Source organism: Polyodon spathula, chromosome 3 (assembly GCF_017654505.1).
Source record: "Polyodon spathula isolate WHYD16114869_AA chromosome 3, ASM1765450v1, whole genome shotgun sequence".
NCBI classification, from domain to species: domain Eukaryota; kingdom Metazoa; phylum Chordata; class Actinopteri; order Acipenseriformes; family Polyodontidae; genus Polyodon; species Polyodon spathula.
Window position 1 is genome coordinate 9,321,465 of NC_054536.1, and position 21,604 is coordinate 9,343,068.

At 37.4% G+C, this 21,604-nt stretch overlaps 2 pseudogenes; both read right to left on the reverse strand.

The window, feature by feature from the left end:
- Positions 1-17,102, reverse strand: part of LOC121307707 — a 51,163-nt pseudogene extending 34,061 nt beyond the window's left edge.
- Positions 17,103-17,252: 150 nt separating this feature from the next.
- Positions 17,253-21,604, reverse strand: part of LOC121307718 — a 69,517-nt pseudogene continuing 65,165 nt past the window's right edge.

The window sequence follows — 21,604 nt, forward strand, 5'->3', positions numbered from 1 at the left end:
TAGATAAAACCCAAAAAGTAGTCTGATCTGCAAAATATAAAGCAAACGTATCAGTGATGATTCATCCATTTGTATTGTATTTTCATGCTCTTCTAGCAATGCTACTGTACCAAGAGTATACTTGTTTGAAGTGAATTACAGCACCTAAACTACAGTATGACTGAAATGAGTCAGATTGTGATTTGTGACACATTAGCTTTCCATGCGATTCATTTGCATTTCAGATTCTAAGACCTAAATGAGACTGCTCCAGCAACAAGAACTTCTCAGGCCTGGGATAGAATCAGGATTCAGCACAATTCACACTGTGTACCTGAACCAGCGGCTCCAATAAAGAAGCCAAGAAATGGATAGGTTGACAATGAATTCCTCCATCATCCCTCGAGATGACTGTCATTCCAGGGCAGACCTGAGACATTCTTGAGGGGTAAACTCACATTGGCTGTTCCAATGAGAATGTGAAAGTGCTGCCATTTTTTGAACATGCAGTATTTGGTTTGCATGTTGCATTTATACGAGAAGTTCATCCTTTGGCAAATGTATTTTTATGCAATGTTGGTCAAGGGGATATGTAGCTGTGTGTATGGTAGTAAGAAATAAAACTGCCACACAACTACAGTCCTACTCAGCTCTATATAGGTGTTTATATGAGGATTTAGGCATCAGTATGTTCAACTAGAATAGCACTAATGCTTCAAAATTAAATGCATGCGGATAGCAGCTAAGCAGTGTGTAAAACAAAATGATATAGCAAAATGTAGACATGGCACTTTCGTATAGTACAGATTACGTCAAATCAGTCACTAATCTGAAGGGGGTATGGGCCCAACTGGTTCAGATTAGTGAGACTACTATAGTATAAAGATTTTTGTTTTTTGTATGTTACCCGCAGGTGAATTCATCTGATTTATCGGAGCAGTCATCTCTAAAGTCACATCTGTTCATGAGGTCAATGCAGTGGCCAGTAGCTCTGCACACAAACTGGTTTACTGTGCAGTTGTGAGGGTGTGCAGTGGTAGGGTTTGAGCTTCCTGAAGGTGTTGTTGGGGCTGTTGGTGGTAACTTACCTGGGCAAAGACAACACAAAAGCTTTGTCATAAAATGGCATTTCATATTGTTATAATTTAAGGCTGATTTTGTGGTGCATTAGTCACAATATGACTGCATTTTACTTACATTCTGCCACATTACTAATGTATTACATTTACAGCGATTAACTCCACTATGTAGTGCAAGCAAACATCACTTTTCTGGGTTGCTGTTTGTATAAACAAGTATTAGGAACATCACTTCCTTTGTACGCCTGAGCTTTTTTAATGAGTAACATCTCTTGACACTATTTTAATTCCAGAAATGTTGATGCAGCCTATTGTATTCTATTGATACAAACAGACTTTCATTTGAATTACAATTTAGCTATTGTCCTTTAAAACTTGCTGGTGCACAGCTGCTACTTATTCAGTGCCAAGAAAAGTGCCCTAGTGATTATTTTCACGCAAATCTAGTTACACACACACACACACACATACACACACACAAACACATCATTCATCACTACAAGTTTGACTTTTGTCCTTTGCCTGTCATTGAATGCAACCATTTTAATGAGTTTTGGAAAACAAGGTTTGCTTTAATTATACTTTTGCAGAGTAAGGGGGGGGGGGTCCTGTTTAAATCAGTCAGGGTACAGACTTGTATTGAAGTGCTCTCGAATGATTTGCATTTATTGTTCAGTGAACTAAGCGCTAAATCACTGTAATTAAATCAGCTTTTCCATTTCAGGTAATTTATAAGTAAAATAAAAGTACCTGTCTTTATATAACCTGTCTCTATGTAATGAAGCGGCACAACAACACTAAAAAGAATGCTGCATTGGCACCAGTATGACCCCTTAAAGTGTGACTTTATATTGCTGTATACAATAAATCCAGTTAGAACATTCTTAATGTTATTTATCTGTTTCAGTGATAGTGATCAATCCTGAGGTAATGAAAAGAGAATTTAACTGCCTTTAACTGTTACTAAATATCAATGAAAGTAGTTGAAATTGAACAATAAATACACTCACCATTATCGAGAACACAGTCCATGAAGGACAGATCGTCAATTGCAATATCTCCATTAAAGTCATCACCCACAGTACCTTCCACCAAAATCTGTTAGAAAATACAAAGGATAAAGAAATTGCTTACAACTTCAGCCATCAAATTACTGATACTGGCACCACCACTGCATACAAATGAAGGTAAACCAATCACATCCTATTCAAAGATCTAATATATAGAAGTTATTGAGAATAGAAAGCAAACAGGTATACATCCCAGATAGTTAAAAGAGATACAAAACAAAGGCACACATTTTTCATGGTCTTTATGCCAAAATATTTGAATTACACTCAATATACTATTATACTAATATTCAATCTACAAATGATAAGTAATATGTATATTATACAGCACAACAGCAAGCACATTTGAGTCTTTTCAGTGGTAAGGAAATTGTCATAAATCACTATAACACAACACACAAGACCACATCATTTAAACATACTGGTCTGACATAGTCACCTGGCTTGGGATACCTTCACTCATGCTCTGGCTTATCCAGCCAACAGAGGGGACAGAATTTTAGTAATGTCACAGAACAAGCCATTTTGAATTTGAATGTCTTCATAATGTACAAGGGGTTTGCCAAGTTATCGGATTGTACGAGTATCTGTATCAAATTTTACTTTCTTTTTTTTTTGTGAGTATACATAACATAAGTAAAATATCTATTAGTTTTATACCTGAATAATAATACATTAAAATGGCTCCAGATCACAACTGGGCAGCAATGACTGTATATCTCAAGTCTAAGGATAGATAGCCTCCATATTCATACAAGAAGGGGGGACTGGAACTTTAAAAATAGTCTGAACGATAAATTCATTTTTGACAAAATGAAGGAATTGTTTGGCAACTTCATGAATAACACTCAGGTGTCTTGCATGCACCATGTCTCAATGCAGCTGGTGTTTTATTAGACCAGGAACAATGCGGTAAGATATCTTCTTATTTGAATCTCTAAAGGCAATGCAAACTTAATAAATCCTTGCAATAACTATATTGTCGTAATAAATACTAAATAAAGTGCACCATAATAAAAGAGAATATACAAAATTAATGATTGTAAATGACTTTAGAAATGTAAAAAAAAAAAAGAAATTAATGTAGATGGTCATTTTTTTTTTTTTAATGCCAGAAGAACTGCAGGGTAAATGGCTTAGGAAGATGTATTGTAATTATAATCGATAAGGAAATTACTGCTCTGTTAAATTTATAGCAAGTCAAACTAGGCAATAATGCATTACTAAAACAAGTCCTGTGTTCCCTGTAGTGCCAAAGCCATTAGACAATTGATTTCATGCAGGAATGTTAAACTGACTGTGTCATTGTTTTCAAATCAGCATAAAAGTCTTTTTCATACTTCAGACAAGCACCCAAAAACACAGCCTATAACCCAAGAGCAATATTTCTTTAGGTTGCTTGTTTTCTGATGGGAGGTTTGGCAATTAAAACTACCTGAAACCATGCTACATTGCCAAAAATGTTCAGAAACCAACATGCCCCAAACCAACCGAGATGCTTTTTTTACGCTGTGTTATGGGGTGTGGATTCTGACAGACTGGAGAGAGACATGGAGGTGACGTTGACAAGGCCGCTCACGTGCACAGGATTTATTTACAAAAAAAATACACAAACAACCGTGTAACTCTACCAGCAATGGCAGTGCAAAATGTACAAAGGGCAAAAGAAAAACTACAGAGGGTGCCATGAATATAGTGAACACCATTCCTAAACTAAAAAACTTTAAGATTCCTAAACTAATCCCTGTTGCTTTATAATAATGAAAACTCTGACCCCGTTTCCACACACGGTGCTCAGGGCTTTGGCTTTCTCTTCACAAGTTTTCATCCCAGATAAAACACACAGTGATCGTAGAATTTTGGCTTTTACAATTCATTAATAATCATTTATTTTTATATAGCCCATTTCATAGTGGACCACCATCACAAAATGCTTTACAAGATACAAGACTAGAGTGTGTGAACTTTACATCGGCTGCAGAGTCACTTACAAGAACGTCTTACCCAAAAGACAGAGCACAAAGCGATTAAGTGACCTGCTCAGAGTGACACAGAGTCAGTGGCTGAGTTGGGATTTGAACTGGGTACCTGCTGGTTACAAGCCTGTTTATTTAACCACTGGACCACACAGCCTCCTATATTAGGGATAAGTCAAGCAGTCAGTCAAGGAAATACAGCTGTCCAATCAGCTGTGATTCCCTGTAAAACTCAGCTGGCAGCGCAATTGCGGCGCTTCTGGCTCAGCCCTGCCAATAATGCGGTGCAGCATTTCAGTAGCTAAGGTTTCAATTACCGTATACTATAGCTTCAAAGCAAACAAATTCCTAGAGAGCATCTCTTTGCATAACCAAGAATGCTTCTCGACCCAAAGGAAAGATTATTTTACAGAATGGAATGACAGAAGGAGAAGATCTCAGATGACACATTTTCAAAACACACTGCCATGACTATCTACATTACCTGTTGCCACCAAAGTAACTAGCATCTTATCTCAATTGAATTAATTGTAGAGCAAGGATATATTTTCCATCAAAGCACAAAGATGACAATACAATAGTATGTTAGCTGGAAGGGTTGGTAGCTGGTAAGGTACAGGGTTTCTCTTAACCAGATATTGCCTTGTTCCCCATATTTGACCCAGAGCAATTCTCCTTTGGTTTTGGTAGAAGATCTCTTGCATACAGACAGTTTATAAATATGCTGCCCAAACATGTGATAGTAAAAGCAGAAGATGTATGGCTTCTTGTCACTTGATATGGTGGAATCAAAGGTTTAGCTGAGCAGCACAGCTGTGTCTAGGAAATTCTGGTCTGATGCCTCTATGTAGAGATAATGTCCATCCACAGTTCCCAGAGTGTGGTCTTTCCAAGGCCCTGTCTGATGTTGCGGTGGGGCCCTGGATTCATGCCCAGTCAAAGTTATCAGCAGTACTGTGTCCAACTACAAAGCCCATTTTCAAAGCTGCACTGCAGATCCATCACTGTCATAACAAAGGAATTAAAACAGTTTGAAAGATTAGTTACAAGACTGTCAAATAGTGAGAAGCACCCCTTTTAATTTACTCTACAAAATCAAGAAAGATCAATTTGTAATATTGTAACCACTTTTCACTATTTTATTAATTTCATAATCAATTAAACTGTTCTCAGTGATCCTTGCTGTATTTTACAAATGTTCCAGTGTAGCTGAGCAGATATACACCTGACAACAAGATGACAAAAATCCCACAAACAAAAATGTGTTTATATTATACCCAGTCACTTCTATTGATGAATAAAAGTATTCGCTTACAGCAGTGGTCTTCATCAGATCCATCACCACAGTCATCTACGAGGTCACACACAAGTAGACAGTCAATGCAGGCCTTTGTATCTCGATAGTGGAACTTGTCTCTGCCTTCACAGCTTGCCGCGGGTGGGGGAAGGGAGCAGTTTTCAAAATAGATGTCATCCAGTGCTGACACCCCATCAAAAACAGAGGGTGACTTTCATCAGGGTGAAGTGAAAAGGCTGCGTAAGACGACGAAGCTGTACAACTGCCTGCAACCACTGGTCTCCTTGATCGTATAAAGTCCTCCATATGACAGTGGTGCTGCAATTCTCACCCTCTACTCGTAAATTCATGTCAGCTGCTCCAACAGCCAGGCCATAATTATAATGCCTGGAAGACCATTAAATAAATTAATATACACTCAAATTCATTTGGTATTACACTGTACAAGGTAACATTAAATTTTGAATTGAGAATTGCAAACAAAATGCTAGAATGTCAAAGTTATTTGTCATGTGTGCATTTTTCTGAATACCACCCAATTCTAAAATTAAAGAAACAAACCAATACTCCTTACAAGCCCCAAACATCAATGTTTCAGTTCTTTATTTCTCTTTAGGTTGTTTTGTTTGTTGTCTCATTGGATGCAGTTTCTTACTGAAAATAAAAGGGCTAATGACAATTTGGAGTAGCAAGTATATCACTACTGCAATAAATAAAAAGTAATAATATAGTAACAATACCAAAACGACATTGTACAACCTGGTGCAGATTGACTGAACCTGGGACTCCTCAGAGCAGCAATCTGAGAAAAGTGGCTGCTGTTTTTCAGAGCAAACATGAAGTGTCCTTGTGGCAGGCTGGCGAGTGGATAGACGCCCAGAGACAGTCTGTAGTTCAAAAAAATAACTATTTTATTATAAATAAACACAAAAATGAAAGGGCACAAGGGCCAAAATAAAGGGATTTAAACACAAATAAAGCAAGACAAAAAGCAAAAATAGCAAAAATAACAATGTCCAGGCTACACAAACACACAAACACACAAACACACAAACACACAAACACACAAACACACAAACACACAAACACACAAACACACAAACACACAAACACACAACCTACTTCCTCAGCTCCCTCTCCCTAAATGAGAAGCAGAGGCCTCCTTTTATGTCAGGTGACTGGGTGCTGATTGATCGTTAATTAAACTAATCATCTAATCAACCCCAGCCACCTGAACACAATGAACCCAGGCAGGTAGAGGAATTTAACCCCATCCCTGCCAATTTCTAAAGGGCAAAGCTGTGCTCTGCCACAGTCCTAAAAAGATATTAAAAAAAACATCAATGTTTTTGCATGTATTTATCAAACAATAACAAGTAAAAACAAGGAAAATCAGTCGGAACTAATTCATTCATCCTTATTTTTAATACAAAGGTCTTTAAGTAATTGTCTTCATTCTGAGAAAAGTTATTTTATAAAATGTCATCTTGAAGAATAACTTGTAATGTCAAGGTATTTGCTTTCTCCTGCTGTGGCCCACATACCCTCTGTTGTATCTGTGCTATGGTCCTGTGGAGGAGCCTGACTCTGGTAGTCAGGATGAACAGTGACTTGCTCCTTCTCCAATCAAACCCATCTCCTGGAACGTTCTTATACCAGCCACACGCATCCACTTCAAAATCACATGTACCAGCTGAGAAAAGCAAACACAACAGCTAAGCAAATGATTGCCTAGAATTATGTCTTATTTTCTTTGTATCAAGAGATACTTTGTTTATCACGGTCCTATCCTGTCTATTGGATTAGACGTGAAACCAATGTCCTATTGCAAGTGACTCTACAGCAGCAGCAGTTGTGATGTTCACCTTCCTAGTCTCAGTAAGTTGCTTTGGATAAAAGCACCTGCTAAATGACCAATTAATATTTCATCCACGTCACAATTTTGAGCACTGTTCTCTGGAAGATATTTAAACAGTCTTTCAGCTTGCTTTGTAATAAAACATTATTATTTTTTTGTTGTTGTTCACAGTAAACAGTGATGAAATAATTTTGTTGCGTGTCCCATAAATAGAAATGTAAAGGGATAAGGGGGGGGGGGGGGTTAGTAACTCCTAGAAGAACACATTGTTACATTATTTCAACACTAATGGCTTTTCTTCCCTTGGAAGCCCAAGCTCATTGTCTAAATCATTACCTGTTAGGTTATTAAACCTGGTTGCATTGACCTTGACATGAAAAATAATTGTAAACACTCTATCTTAAGGTGAAATTCACAAGACTTTTTCATAAATCATTTTGCTTTATCTCACTTCCCTCTGCAATACCTTAGGCTGTTGCTTACCACAATCAGCTTCATCATCTCCACTGGGGCAGTCTGCAGTAAAATCACAGCGTTTCTTTGCAGGAATACATTCCCCAGTATCACATGGAAAGAACGTTGGTGGGCACTGAGGTGTGGGTGCTGGTGTAGTGGAAATATTCACTAAGAACAAAACCAATCTGGTGAAGCACTTCATAAAACTGAATCTTAACTGAAATACAAAAAAAATAAAAAATACTGAAGACTAATGTGCAGGAAGCTTTGATATCACCAAATACATATCCGTTTGCCTTTATGATAAAGATTATATCCATGTGCACACATGGATTTAACTACAAACAGACAATGCACACATCAGAATCTGTTATTCAAGAAATGTCATCAACCTGCTCTTAGTTTCCAGCTGGCGTCTTCTTTAAAGATCCCAGTTCCATCATCCACCGCCACAAAGACCCTGCTACCAGCATGGCGAATGTAATAACCTGGAAGGCTTACTGCTTCCAGAGCATTAAACCCTGGAACCATTTGTTTTTGGCCAACCAGAATGAAGCTGGAGCTGTATCTTTATTGCTAGATTGAATCTGTTTGATAAATAATTCCACTTCCCTACCAAGTTGATTCTTGGAATGCTGAAGAAAGTAAGACTCATTCAGTGCTGATTTAAAGGAGACGGTCTCAGAGATATTCTGATACAGACCAGGAGAATAAAGGTTAAAAACTGAAGCGATGCTGTCAGTGACATTTGCAGTAAAAGCCTTGCCGCTGTTGTCAATTGTCAGGCCGATCTGGTTTGGTAAATTCTTTGTAAGAAACACAATCTGGTCGTAATCTGATGAAAAACAAAATGACTGTCAGTATTAGAAGCTGTCCTGAAGCAACAGGGAGAACACTGGGAAGTTTACTTCTGGCACTAGTACATAGCCAACATGACATTAATTAGAATAAACTACAATTCATTATCAATAATTATTGCTAACCAGGCAATAATTACCAGAAATCACATAATATTATAACCATTAAAACAGTTAAAAGAGGTAACTACAAAGGTACAGGTATAGTCACACACGGTTACATAGTTTGAAAGTGATTGCTTAGTTTTAGCCTTATGTGTAACTAGCATTTGTACTAATGAAGACACAACTGATCATACTATGATTTAGATGTACTTTGTTTTTGAAAAGGAGGCTTTACTGAGTAAAAGGTATGTTATTGTAATATTCTGCAAGAAAATGCTAATGTAAATTAATAATGCCAGTTCTGGGAACTATAAACTCTCAGCTTAAATGTGTAGGTCACACTTGCCTTTATGTTCCGTCGTGGTATCAGGGAGCAACACTTCTGCAGTAGTGCACGCTGGGGTTATACTTATGTCATCTATCACAACAGAAGCATTGCCTAATGAAACAGAGACTTGAAGAATAATCTGTTTAAAAGAAGGAAACACATTTAGTACTTTAAAATCAAAGATGTTTTCAAATGTTGATGAAAGTGTTTATATTTTAAGAAACCAGTACAGTAAGTCAATTAAATAAAATAAAACTTCTAACTAAAAAGGTCACATGCAAATGACTGATCTTCATAAGATGAAAACAAACAGCACTTTCACGAGATGCGAGATCTGATAACCAATTGCTTTTTTTACACAGTCAAAAATGCATTGAACAGCACATTGATTGTCTTGTCACAAGCTCTTTGGTGATAGACAGGTTTGGCAGGGAAGAGGTTATCTTGGATGAAGCCACTGGTCTTGACTGGAAGGCCAATTTACTAATAAACACTTTCCTGTGATCACCAGAGTCATAAAAAGTGACTGAAGGAGGTAATTTGACAGGATGAGACAGGGAAATCAAGTTGTGCCTTGAGGGACTGATTGAGGACCCCACTACTGACATTTCCGAAGACTTGTTTAAGTAGGCATTCGGTAGAGGTAATCAGTAGCGCTGGCTGTTTTCCTGACCTTAAGCCTCAGCAATCAGTTCTTTCACAGTGACTCATTAAACACATTTGGGTTACAAAAGTATTTTTTAAATCTTTAAAGCATTAACATGGAAACAACTTGTATGTGTTCATTGCTCTGCTTGCTCATATGGTCAATACCTAACTCCAGCTTCTTCTAAGTTACCTGAAAGGGAATCAGTGTTTCCATGGCAGTTGGTTCTATGGTTATTTCAGCCTTTTCCCATATGTTGGATGTATGGTTTATGATGTAATCTGCCATCCTTTAATCACCACCCAGGGCTGTCCTTGTGAAGTTCACCAGTTTGGCTCCTTCAGACAGCTGATACCAAAACCTCACCTGATAAACGTACAGTAAGTTCATTTTTATTAGTCTGAACAAAGACAGATGTATCCAGCTATGTAGAGTGTTTTTCAAAAACAAAAGATGCAAAGTAAACTTGTGCAGCAACCAAATCACATTTCCTTTCATATATATTTTATACAGGTATAATAGATAAGTCGTACATACACGTGTCTTCATTCCTCCCCACTGTCAGGGAGCCTGCCAAAAATAGGTAATTGAAAACATAAATAAAATATTTCTAATACTAAGGTTATTCGTCCTAATAGATTCTGACATGCTTTTGACTTGAGATTTGTGTCATCTGAGATTTTATTAGAGCTAACAAGTCAATGAATGAGCATACTATTTCCTGGATGGCTTCAAATGAAAAGCTTAAGTAACTGCAGCTTGTCAGTTTTAAATGTATTTTTCTTCTTGTCAAATCCTAATATCTACCTTGCAAATAGGCAATGCCAGGGATTGTTTCTGTATAACAGGGCTACCAAGCTGAGCTAAAACCGTCGGGTCAGAATGTGTGTTTGGAGTTAGATAGAGAAATGAGCCTTAAAGGCAAAGAACACCATGCTTTGATAAATCAGGCCCCTCATTGAATGAGCATACTATTTCCTGGATGGCTTCAAATGAAAAGCTTAAGTAACTGCAGCTTGTCAGTTTTAAATGTATTTTTCTTCTTGTCAAATCCTAATATCTACCTTGCAAATAGGCAATGCCAGGGATTGTTTCTGTATAACAGGGCTACCAAGCTGAGCTAAAACCGTCGGGTCAGAATGTGTGTTTGGAGTTAGATAGAGAAATGAGCCTTAAAGGCAAAGAACACCATGCTTTGATAAATCAGGCCCCTCATGGGCACCATTTCTGACAAGTAAACTCCTGGGCAATTACCACTATTACACATAAAAACACATTCTCGTCTTTATCATTTATTGTTTCCTGCCTGTACACATAGTATTAATCCCCTGCATGTTGGCATGTACTCAATTTTATACTGATTGTTGTTGTTTATTCTGTAACACAGTATTTCCATTTAGAACAGGTAGACTTTTACTTGATAATGCAGTAAAAAGAAAATTAACATGGGAATAAAACATAAAACCCAAGGGGCATAATTTAAACGTTCTTAATTAATTACTATTAGAACCAGAACAATATTAGAACCAAACAACTAATATAATACAAGGTCTCTTACGGCTCCTCCTATCATTTGGTACATTTACTTACATTGTTTTCTAACATTAAAATTGAGTTTGCGTCTACCAAAAAAATAAAAGTAAAAACACTTAGATAATTTTACCTTTGGTACTCCTTGAAATAAATAAACCATCTCTGTAGAGTTTACTAACCGTTGTGTGCACTGGTAGTGTGGTCTGTGTGGGGAATCCCTGGTTGGGTAGATGGATGCCCTTCTTATCTTATCCAGTCCGCATTATCTGAGCTTAACTGTCCCCAGCTGCACAAATTGGATTCAAAATTGCACATGGTGTAGTTGGCTTAAAAAAATTAAAAACATAACATCCTTAAATATTTAATAAAGCAACAATAATATTTTCAGATGCAACACACCCTTTGTTTAACCTTTTTGACTTTCCTTGTTTGATGACATTTCAATGAAAATCACTTTTTGTCCCAACTTCATGAAGCCCAAATGTCAGTTTATCAGAACCAGCCTTATTAACTGGTCTGTATGGCTTATTCACAAGCTGATATCTGTGCTTAGGGTTATAGTGACACTCAGGGTATTAGGAAGCTTTATTAAACAAACATTGTATATTATAAAAAGTTACACTCTCATTCTGATTACAGACAACCAAATACAGTTAATGTACAAAATAATGATGGAATCGTGAAGTTGTACAAATCTTTTTCAAAGGTGTCCTACAGCAAACTTCATGATAAAGAATGTGTAAAAAAACATGTATTTGAGTTTTTTCAGGATTCAATAGTAGTTAATATTGGATCTCTATTTTTTTCATGTGTGAAATGTCTTTAAGCTAAGATTAATAAAATCAGATCATTTTGATGTGTAGTGCCAAGACAATGGTCTATGACCACCAGAGAGAATGTTCTAACCAGCATAAGATATGATGTCTGACTTTTTGGACACCCTGTATGTGCAGGACACCAGGTCTGGAAAACACTTGCTGTTTATCTAAAGTAACAGTGTTTAAAATATATATTGCTTTAAGCATTTATATATATAAAAGAACCCATCTCAGAAATCTACAGCAGGTTTGTGGCTCTTCATCAGCTCCATCACAGCAGTCTATCTGGTAATCACACACTGAACTATTAGGGATGCAAGAGCCAGTCCTGCAGGCAAACATTTCCACAGGACAGACTGGCACTTCCACTACTCCACAGTTAGATAATTTAAAACTATCCAGTGCTAGGAATCCAGTGGGGCTTTGAACAGTCCCTTCAAAAACAATCTGCAGAGAAATATAACACACTTTGAAAACCACCAAGAGATTGCATAACAAAATGATTCACATATTGTCAATTTTGAAATTAGATGACTATTTTGGAGAAAGACTAGGTTTTAGTTTGTTTATTTGTTCTGAAGGGAGCCATTCCAGATTTCATTTTTTTGTAATTGTTACCCTAACTGTTCCTCCCAATAGATACCACTATGTAACACAATTTTTGTTCCTGGGTAGTAAGTGTTATTTCCTAATTGCTTATGCCTCAAAAGTATAGAAAATGGCTATTATTCCCCACAAACTTTGCTTTTGTGACCAGGACAGTGATATTTCAAAATATCACTATTTCCAATGGGAAAATGGGCAAATGTGTGTCTTTTCGTTCACATAAAGTCAGAAAAAAACAACATATGAATCCAAATTAACATGTATTTATACTAAAGTAATACAAAAATGACTACAAAAGATTTAGAAGTGAGTAGTTTTTCGAGATTTATAATTATACTGTAAATACAGCATACACTAAGTGAAAGATTATAGCTGAATGCAATCAGAAACACGTACAGGAGGCTGGGATTGAATAATAAAATGAAAACATGTACAGAATCAAGAAATCCATCATCATCACAATGTAAAGTATCCCAGACAGATGTTGAAATGTATTATACAAATTATAGTCATATTTAACATAAGTGATACTAAATACTGTATTGTATAGAACAATGATTCTGTCTATACATCCATTCTATCCAAGTAACAAGCATTATACTTTCTTTCTATTGAACCCACTTTGGGGGTTGCAGGTAGGTTAAGGTTAATAATAGTTAAGGTTAAGGTAGTAATAATGCAAAATATATATATATATATATATATATTATATATATATATATATATATATATATATTAAATTGTATTACAAAAACAAATTGTGTACTTAATTATGTCAAAAACTAATCATGTAACACCACCAATAAAATCAATATATATGTACGTGCAGATGGCATCTACATCGGAGTATGGATATAACTGAAACTAAATAGATCACCGTTTCTGTACCACGTACCATGTTATGATTACATTCGATTATTCCCCGCTCTCAGCTGTATATATTAAGTAAAGATCTCAGTTTTTACGAAGTACATTGATGTGTGTGAGGATTGACCATAGACTGACATTATGAAAAGGCAGCCGTGACTGTAATGCTCACTGAACATAGCTGCTTGGAATCCTGTTTGGCGCCGAGTAACTGTAGGATACGTCATTTCGCTCCATGCCACACAGCCAGGTCAATCAAGGTGTGGATGGAGGACCACCAGATCAAGACGCTGTCATGGTCAGCCCAATCTCCAGATCTGAACCCCATTGAAAACCTGGACTGTGATCAAGAGGAAGATGGATGATCACAAGCCATCAAACAAAGCCGAGCTGCTTGAATTTTTGCACCAGGAGTGGCATAAGGTCACCCAACATCAGTGTGAAAGACTGGTGGAGAGCATGCCAAGACGCATGAAAGCTGTGCTTGAAAATCAGGGTTATTCCGCCAAATATTGATTTCTGAACTCTTCTTAAGTTAAAACATTAGTATTGTGTTGTTTAAAAATGAATATGAACTTATTTTCTTTGCATTATTCGAGGTCTGACAACACTGCATCTTTTTTGTTATTTTGACCATTTGCCATTTTCTGCAAATAAATGCTCTAAATAACAATATTTTTAGTTAGAATTTGGGAGTAATGTGTTCAGTAGTTTATAGAAAAAAACAAAAATGTTCAATTTACCCAAACAAATACCTATAAACAGTAAAATCAGAGGAACTGATAATTTTGCAGTGGTCTCTTAATTTTTTCCAGAGCTGTGCATGTGTGTGTGTGTGTGTGTATATATATATATATATATATATATATATATATATATATATATATATATATATATATATATATATTATATTATATATAATATATATAGGCCCTACAATGTTACTAATGACTCTATAAATTGTTGGTAAAAAGGACAGGAACCTTACACTTAGTGATGGTCTACTTCTTTGTGGAATACTGATATGTTGTTATCTAATCTTAATTATCTCATAGTAATGTTATAACTGTAATCTGATATGTCGTAGCAGAATATAATTTGCTGAATTTTGAATTACTATAGAAATTGTAGAATGTGTTGCATATAAATTGTAATAAAAACATACATGGAATAATTATCACAGAAAATAAGAAGTCATTATCATATTAGTAAACATCCAACACAATGAACTTAAGGTTTAGCCACTATTAACTTATTAGGAGTAAATGTTTTTTGTTATTGTTTTTTTATCCTACAGACACCTTTCGAAATCACCACAGGTAGTTAGGTACTGTAGCTGATACTCCTACAGTACCTTCAGTGGAGTTGAGGCTGTGATCCTTTAGTGGTGCAGTCCCATCCACAGCACTGTCAGCAGCCTTCATACGTTGCCATGAAATCTGTTCTGTTGGCTGCTCAGAATTCCAGCCACATTGGTCAGACTCAAAATCACAGACATCAGCTGCAGTACAATAGAGAAATATTCAGACTGTGCAAAGAACGTTCATGTAATTGCATTGACTCCTACACAAGCCCTATTATAAACAGTGTTTATGTCTTACCATTGAACAATAGTCTATTATTTTGTATTGAGCTGACTGGGCCCAATTTACACAGCTTTATATTTACAGCTGGTTTCACATACCTTGAACTTTTGTTTAGCAAGTAACTCCTGTAGTATCACTTTGTCTAACATTTCAACCCATGTATTTCCTTTACAAGATAGCAATAATATATATATATATATATATATATATATATATATATATATATATATATATATATATTTGTACATAACATATAATAATCAAACTTTAATGAATGTAAAGCAAAAGCTGTGCTGTGTCAGTAGTTTTATAGTGCTAAATTTCATGTATGGCATATACAAATTGTAATAGATACATTTTCACTTACGACAGCTATCTTCGTCAGCTGTGTCAGGTGCGCAGTCATGAATAAAGTTGCAGAATTTTATGTTGGGAATGCACTGACTGTTACATGCACCAAACCCTTCAAGGCATGACAAGGCTGCATCTGCGTATTAAAAGCAGTTGTATTGGAAGATGCATTAAAAATAGCTGACACAAAAAAATGTCCTAGTCTGACCCAGAGGGGAGTACTACTTTAAAACTGTCCTCACCACCATTCAAAGATTAATATTAACATTTCATATGTTTCTTTCCCCCACTATCCCTGAGCTTTCCATAGTTGCTACTAATGAGAAGCTTTTATGGGTCCCTATTCCTGACGAATGATAAGGCCATGCACGTAGCTGTGAAAGTCTGTCAGCAATTTTCTGCTTTGTTCCCCTGCTCTCAGGAGTCCTTCTGTTTAGGGGAGTACAGATATAGGATTGAAATGTAACCGAGGTAGCAAATAAAGATGCCGATTGGTTCAGTCATATATAAAAAGTTACAGTGTCTTATATGTAGCATTAAAGGAGTGATACTGAGGCTTTTAAGTGTTTTTTCTTATCTCTATTTAGCACTAGCAACATTATCATTTTCTGCTATCAGTCTCTTGGTTCATTGTTTGTTTATTTCAATGGAGGTATGCAAAAGATTTATTTACACGCCACAGTACCGTGTAAGGATTTCTATTTGGTAACATTTTTGTAATGAATTCTTACCAGATGCTGACACACATCCTTTACTGAAGGCAATGTCGTCAATGGCCAGTGTTTCAGATGGCCCGGCAACAGCAAATATTCTTCTCTGAATTACCACCTGAAGTATTTGTAGGAACTGAATTAAAACATGTATCCTAGGCGTGGTGGACAAACATTTAGGGATGGTGTGTTCAATTTAAAATACCAAAATACAAGTTGTTTTAATAATCGTTAGATTTATGTTAGCTGATCGAAGTACAATTGCACTGTGTACACTGTGAGGTTTAATGATCTTTATTCAGAATGTATGGGTTCTTCCAGCCTGAAACCATCTGGTTTATCAGTCTTTTCTCTGAAACATTAAGTCAACTGTGGATTTTCAAGGCACATACACAATTTAAAGCATGGTGGTTCTGTACTGTAATATTTATTTACTAGATGAGAAAGAACAAAATACAAAGAAAAAATATCTTTCTTCCTCTGATTATTCATTGATTATTACCTGTCTGACACCATTGTCTGAGAGCATCAATTTAGAAAACCCAAACCCAAATTTCTCTGTGCTGTTGATAGTTACAATGACACATTCCCACTGCTCTTGTTGGGCCACCTTTTGCTTCCAAATCTCTCTGATGTCTCCATCAAAATGGGTCCGTATTCCTATATTTAGTGCTCCACTTAATCTCCCAAACTGGTAATAACATTTAACCTACAAAAAGAAAAATGTTTAGATAATAGGTTTCTTTGACAGCTGTTATTAAATAATCATTGCGATCATACATCACCTGGCAAGCTTGAGCAGTGTTTGTTGGAAGGAAAACAACACTTCTTAAACCTGCAGAGGGATGATCTCCACCTTGGTCTGACAGAGATAGGTAATGGGCTGTCAAAAAACAACACAAGAAAACCATGGTTGTACGAATTGAGGTTAAAAATCACAAAGAAGCATACATAGTTACATTCATCTGCTCTTGATGCATTCGAGCAAGCATTGCCCACACAATAAAATCCCTCATCTCATTATACCAATGCACAGTATTTTATTCAGAAAAGGATCCGATAAGAGAAAGACAATATTATGTGTACTGTTACAAATTAGACTTTTTCATGCTATTACTGAAGGAACTTACTTACTTATGCCTGTTGCCCCGCCTGGGACATAGACCGCCAACAAATGCTCTCCAGCCATCCCGGTCCTCAGCCAATTGCTCCAGCTGTCCCCAGGTGTGGCCTGTCCTCTTCATGTCTGCCTCCAGGTCACAGTGCCATGTATTCCTTGGGCGACCTCTCTTCCTTTTCCCCTGTGGGTTCCAGGTGAGGGCTTGCCTTGTGGTGCTGGATGCAGGCTTGCGGAGCGTGTGGCTGATCCATCTCCAGCGTCTTTGGAGGATCTTTTCTTCGGCAGGCTGCTGTCTTGTCCGCTGTCACAGTTGATCATTACTAATTCTGTCTGGCCAGAGAATTTGCACGATCCTTCTGAGGCAGGTGTTGATGAAAGTCTAGATTTTCTTCATGGTGGTGACGGTGGTTCTCCATGTCTCGGCTCCGTAAAGTAAGACAGGCTTCATGATGGTGTTAAAGATCCTGATCTTGATGTTGACTGGCAGGTCTGTGGATCTCCAGACGTTCTTCAGTTGTTGGAAAGCTGTCCTTGCCTTGCCAAATCGCGTTCTAATATCAGCATCTGTCCCACCCTGTTTGTCAGTGATGCTGCCAAGGTAGGTGAAGCTCTCCACCTCTTCTACCGCCGCACCTTCCAGCCAGATGGGTGTGGTATTTGCTGAGTTGACCTTGAGGATCTTGCTCTTCCCCATGTGGATGTTGAGGCCCAAGCAATCTGAGGTTTCCGCAAAGGTGCTGGTCTTTTTCTGCATCTGTTGCTGGGTGTGGGAGAGAAGGGCCAGATCATCAGTGAAATCAAGGTCGTCCAACTGTGTCCAGAGAGTCCATTGGATGCCATTCCGCTTTTGGGTTGTTGATGACTTCATAACCCAGTCTATCGCGAGCAGGAACAGGAAAGGTGATAGCAAACATCCTTGTCTCAATCCTGGCCTTACTTGGAAGGCGTCGGTGAGTTGCTGGCCATGGACCACCCTGCAGATCATCCCCTCGTAGGGGTTTCGGATGATGTTCATGATCTTCTCTGGCACACGATAGTGTCTCAGCAGCTTCCAGAGGGTCTGTCTGTCTATGCTGTCGAATGCCTTTTCATAGTCAATAAAGTTGACATAGAGGGGTGAGTTCCACTCCAGTGACTGTTCCAAGATGATGCACAGCGTCGCTATTTGGTCAGTGAAGGATCTATCCTTGCGAAAGCCAGCTTGCTGATCTCAGAGCTGGGGGTCGACAGAGTCCTTCATCCTGTTCAGTAGGACTCAGTTGAACACCTTTCCTGGAATGGACAGCAGAATTATCCCTCTGTAGTTGGAGCAAGAGCTGAGGTTGCCTTTTTCGGGAGCTTGATGAGGTAGCCTTCTTTCCACTCTGAAGGAACTTGCTCCTCTTCCCATCTCCTCCTTAGTAGGTATACTGCAGTCGATCGGCAGGTCGCTATCAGCCGGCTGGATATCCGATGGTTCCTGTGGAGCTGAGCTGGTCTGTTCAGCCGATCCTCAAAATGCTCCACCCATCTGTTCCTCTGCCCATCTTCATCTGGTATTGTCCTCCTGTAATACCTGTGCGGTTTCCCAAATGATCACATGTTGGACCAACATTATTAGTTAAGCCATTTCTCCTGTTCCATGTGGTCTGCAAGTCATCACTGTGTGTCATGTTACAGTAGTCATGTTCAAAGTCGCATCTTTCATATGCAGAGCCTTTAAACAAGGTTTCAGGGAAGCATGATTGAGAAAAAAAAACATATAAACAACTACCACAGTAGGGCCTCATTTATGAAGCGTTTACCGTACTGAAAACATTGTTACCGTGTGCAGTTCTGTACCCTGTACACTAGTCCCGTGCAGAAAACAAGGATTTAGCGGATACAAAATGAAACGGGTGGAATACCGCTGTCGCCCCATTTGCATTTAATTAATGTTTACATATGTAAAGCAGCATGTTAAACACAGATAATGAGCTGCCATACATTCATGAGCTATTTTCAAAAGTCTGATAAGGATTTTGCTCAGGCAAAATGACCAAAAATTCTGCCTACTGAATGTGCCACAAAGTGGAGAGCTAGGCTGCAGAAGCTGTGTAGTGATTTGAAATGGCAGATATTTATGGTCCTGTATAGCCATAATGTGTTAATGCGACACTATGATTTTCTGGGGGATAATTGTAAGTAGACTAAGATAAAAAGAAAATATGATTAAATAATTTAGTTTCAATTTAAAATCATATTTTATTTATTATCTAGGCATCCTACAACAATGTGAAGCCTACAACGCATCAGCATGGTTTGTTTTGTATTACATGTAGGATAGACTAAAAAAAAAAAAAGCCTGCTAGGTATTCAGTTGATTTTACTACTGTACTGTTTAAGCCTATTGTACATATCTGTATTAACTAAACTAACTAATAAATAAATAAGTAAATAAATAAATAAAGAAAATAAAGAAACTCCTCCCCAAAATAGTGACAAAAAAAATGTAGCGAAAAATGTACATGTTAAGAAATACATTCTTAACCTCAAATTAAAATAACAAAACAAACAACAGGTCCGACCTACAACTGAACTCGGATCAGGAGTTGTGGTCCTCAGAGCTTCGCATTACGTGTGCGGTGTGGAGTAGTGGTTAGGGCTCTGGCCTGCTCACCGGGGGATCCTGGGTTCAATACCATGACTAGTCCTGAGAGCTATATGTTATACATGTGCTCAGTGTGGAGTAGTGGTTAGAGCTCTGGCCTGTTCACCAGCGGGTCTTGACTTCAATATCATGACACTGCTACTGTACCCTTGAGTAATCTATTGCTCCAGTGAAAACCCAGCTGTATAAATGGGTACCAGAATTTGTATGTAAAATAATTAAATGTAACTCGCTTTGGAAAAAAGCATCAGCCAAATAAATAAATTGTTATTTTTATTATAAATAGGCAAGAGCTCCATCGTACTGATGAAAAACCCTCCTGAATCGACCTTTATTTCACATATCTTATGATAAATACCTACCTTTATTCAAAAAAAACGCCTGGAACACTCCATTTGGGATGAAAATGATGCACATAATAAAACTAAGTGACTATAACATAATACTACCGAATAAACCTACAAAAAACAACCTTAAATACCTTTACTGATCAAATAGTGTTAGAAGCAAATTTCAACTGTTTAAAAAGTTACAAAAATTGTACCTAAACATAGTTACAATGTACATTTTTCTGTAGGTTATTTCTGGCTTTAACAAAGTTGGAAGGTTGTGTTGTAACAATGAATCTTGATGAATAAGAACATAAGAACATAAGAACATAAGAAAGTTTGCAAACGAGAGGAGGCCATTCGGCCCATCTTGCTCGTTTGGTTGTTAGTAGCTTATTGATCCCAAAATCTCATCAAGCAGCTTCTTGAAGGATCCCAGGGTGTCAGCTTCAACAACATTACTGGGGAGTTGATTCCAGACCCTCACAATTCTCTGTGTAAAAAAGTGTCTCCTATTTTCTGTTCTGAATGCCCCTTTTTCTAAACTCCATTTGTGACCCCTGGTCCTTGTTTCTTTTTTCAGGCTGAAAAAGTCCCTTGGGTCGACACTGTCAATACCTTTTAGAATTTTGAATGCTTGAATTAGGTCGCCACGTAGTCTTCTTTGTTCAAGACTGAACAGATTCAATTCTTTTAGCCTGTCTGCATATGACATGCCTTTTAAGCCCGGAATAATTCTGGTCGCTCTTCTTTGCACTCTTTCTAGAGCAGCAATATCTTTTTTATAGCGAGGTGACCAGAACTGAACACAATATTCAAGATGAGGTCTTACTAGTGCATTGTACAGTTTTAACATTACTTCCCTTGATTTAAATTCAACACTTTTCACAATGTATCCGAGCATCTTGTTAGCCTTTTTTATAGCTTCCCCACATTGCCTAGATGAAGACATTTCTGAGTCAACAAAAACTCCTAGGTCTTTTTCATAGATTCCTTCTCCAATTTCAATATCTCCCATATGATATTTATAATGTACATTTTTATTTCCTGCGTGCAGTACCTTACACTTTTCTCTATTAAATGTCATTTGCCATGTGTCTGCCCAGTTCTGAATCTTGTCTAGATCATTTTGAATGACCTTTGCTGCTGCAACAGTGTTTGCCACTCCTCCTACTTTTGTGTCGTCTGCAAATTTAACAAGTTTGCTTACTATACCAGAATCTAAATCATTAATGTAGATTAGGAATAGCAGAGGACCTAATACTGATCCCTGTGGTACACCGCTGGTTACCACACTCCATTCTGAGGTTTTTCCTCTAATCAGTACTTTCTGTTTTCTACATGTTAACCACTCCCTAATCCATGTACATGTGTTTCCTTGAATCCCAACTGCGTTCAGTTTGA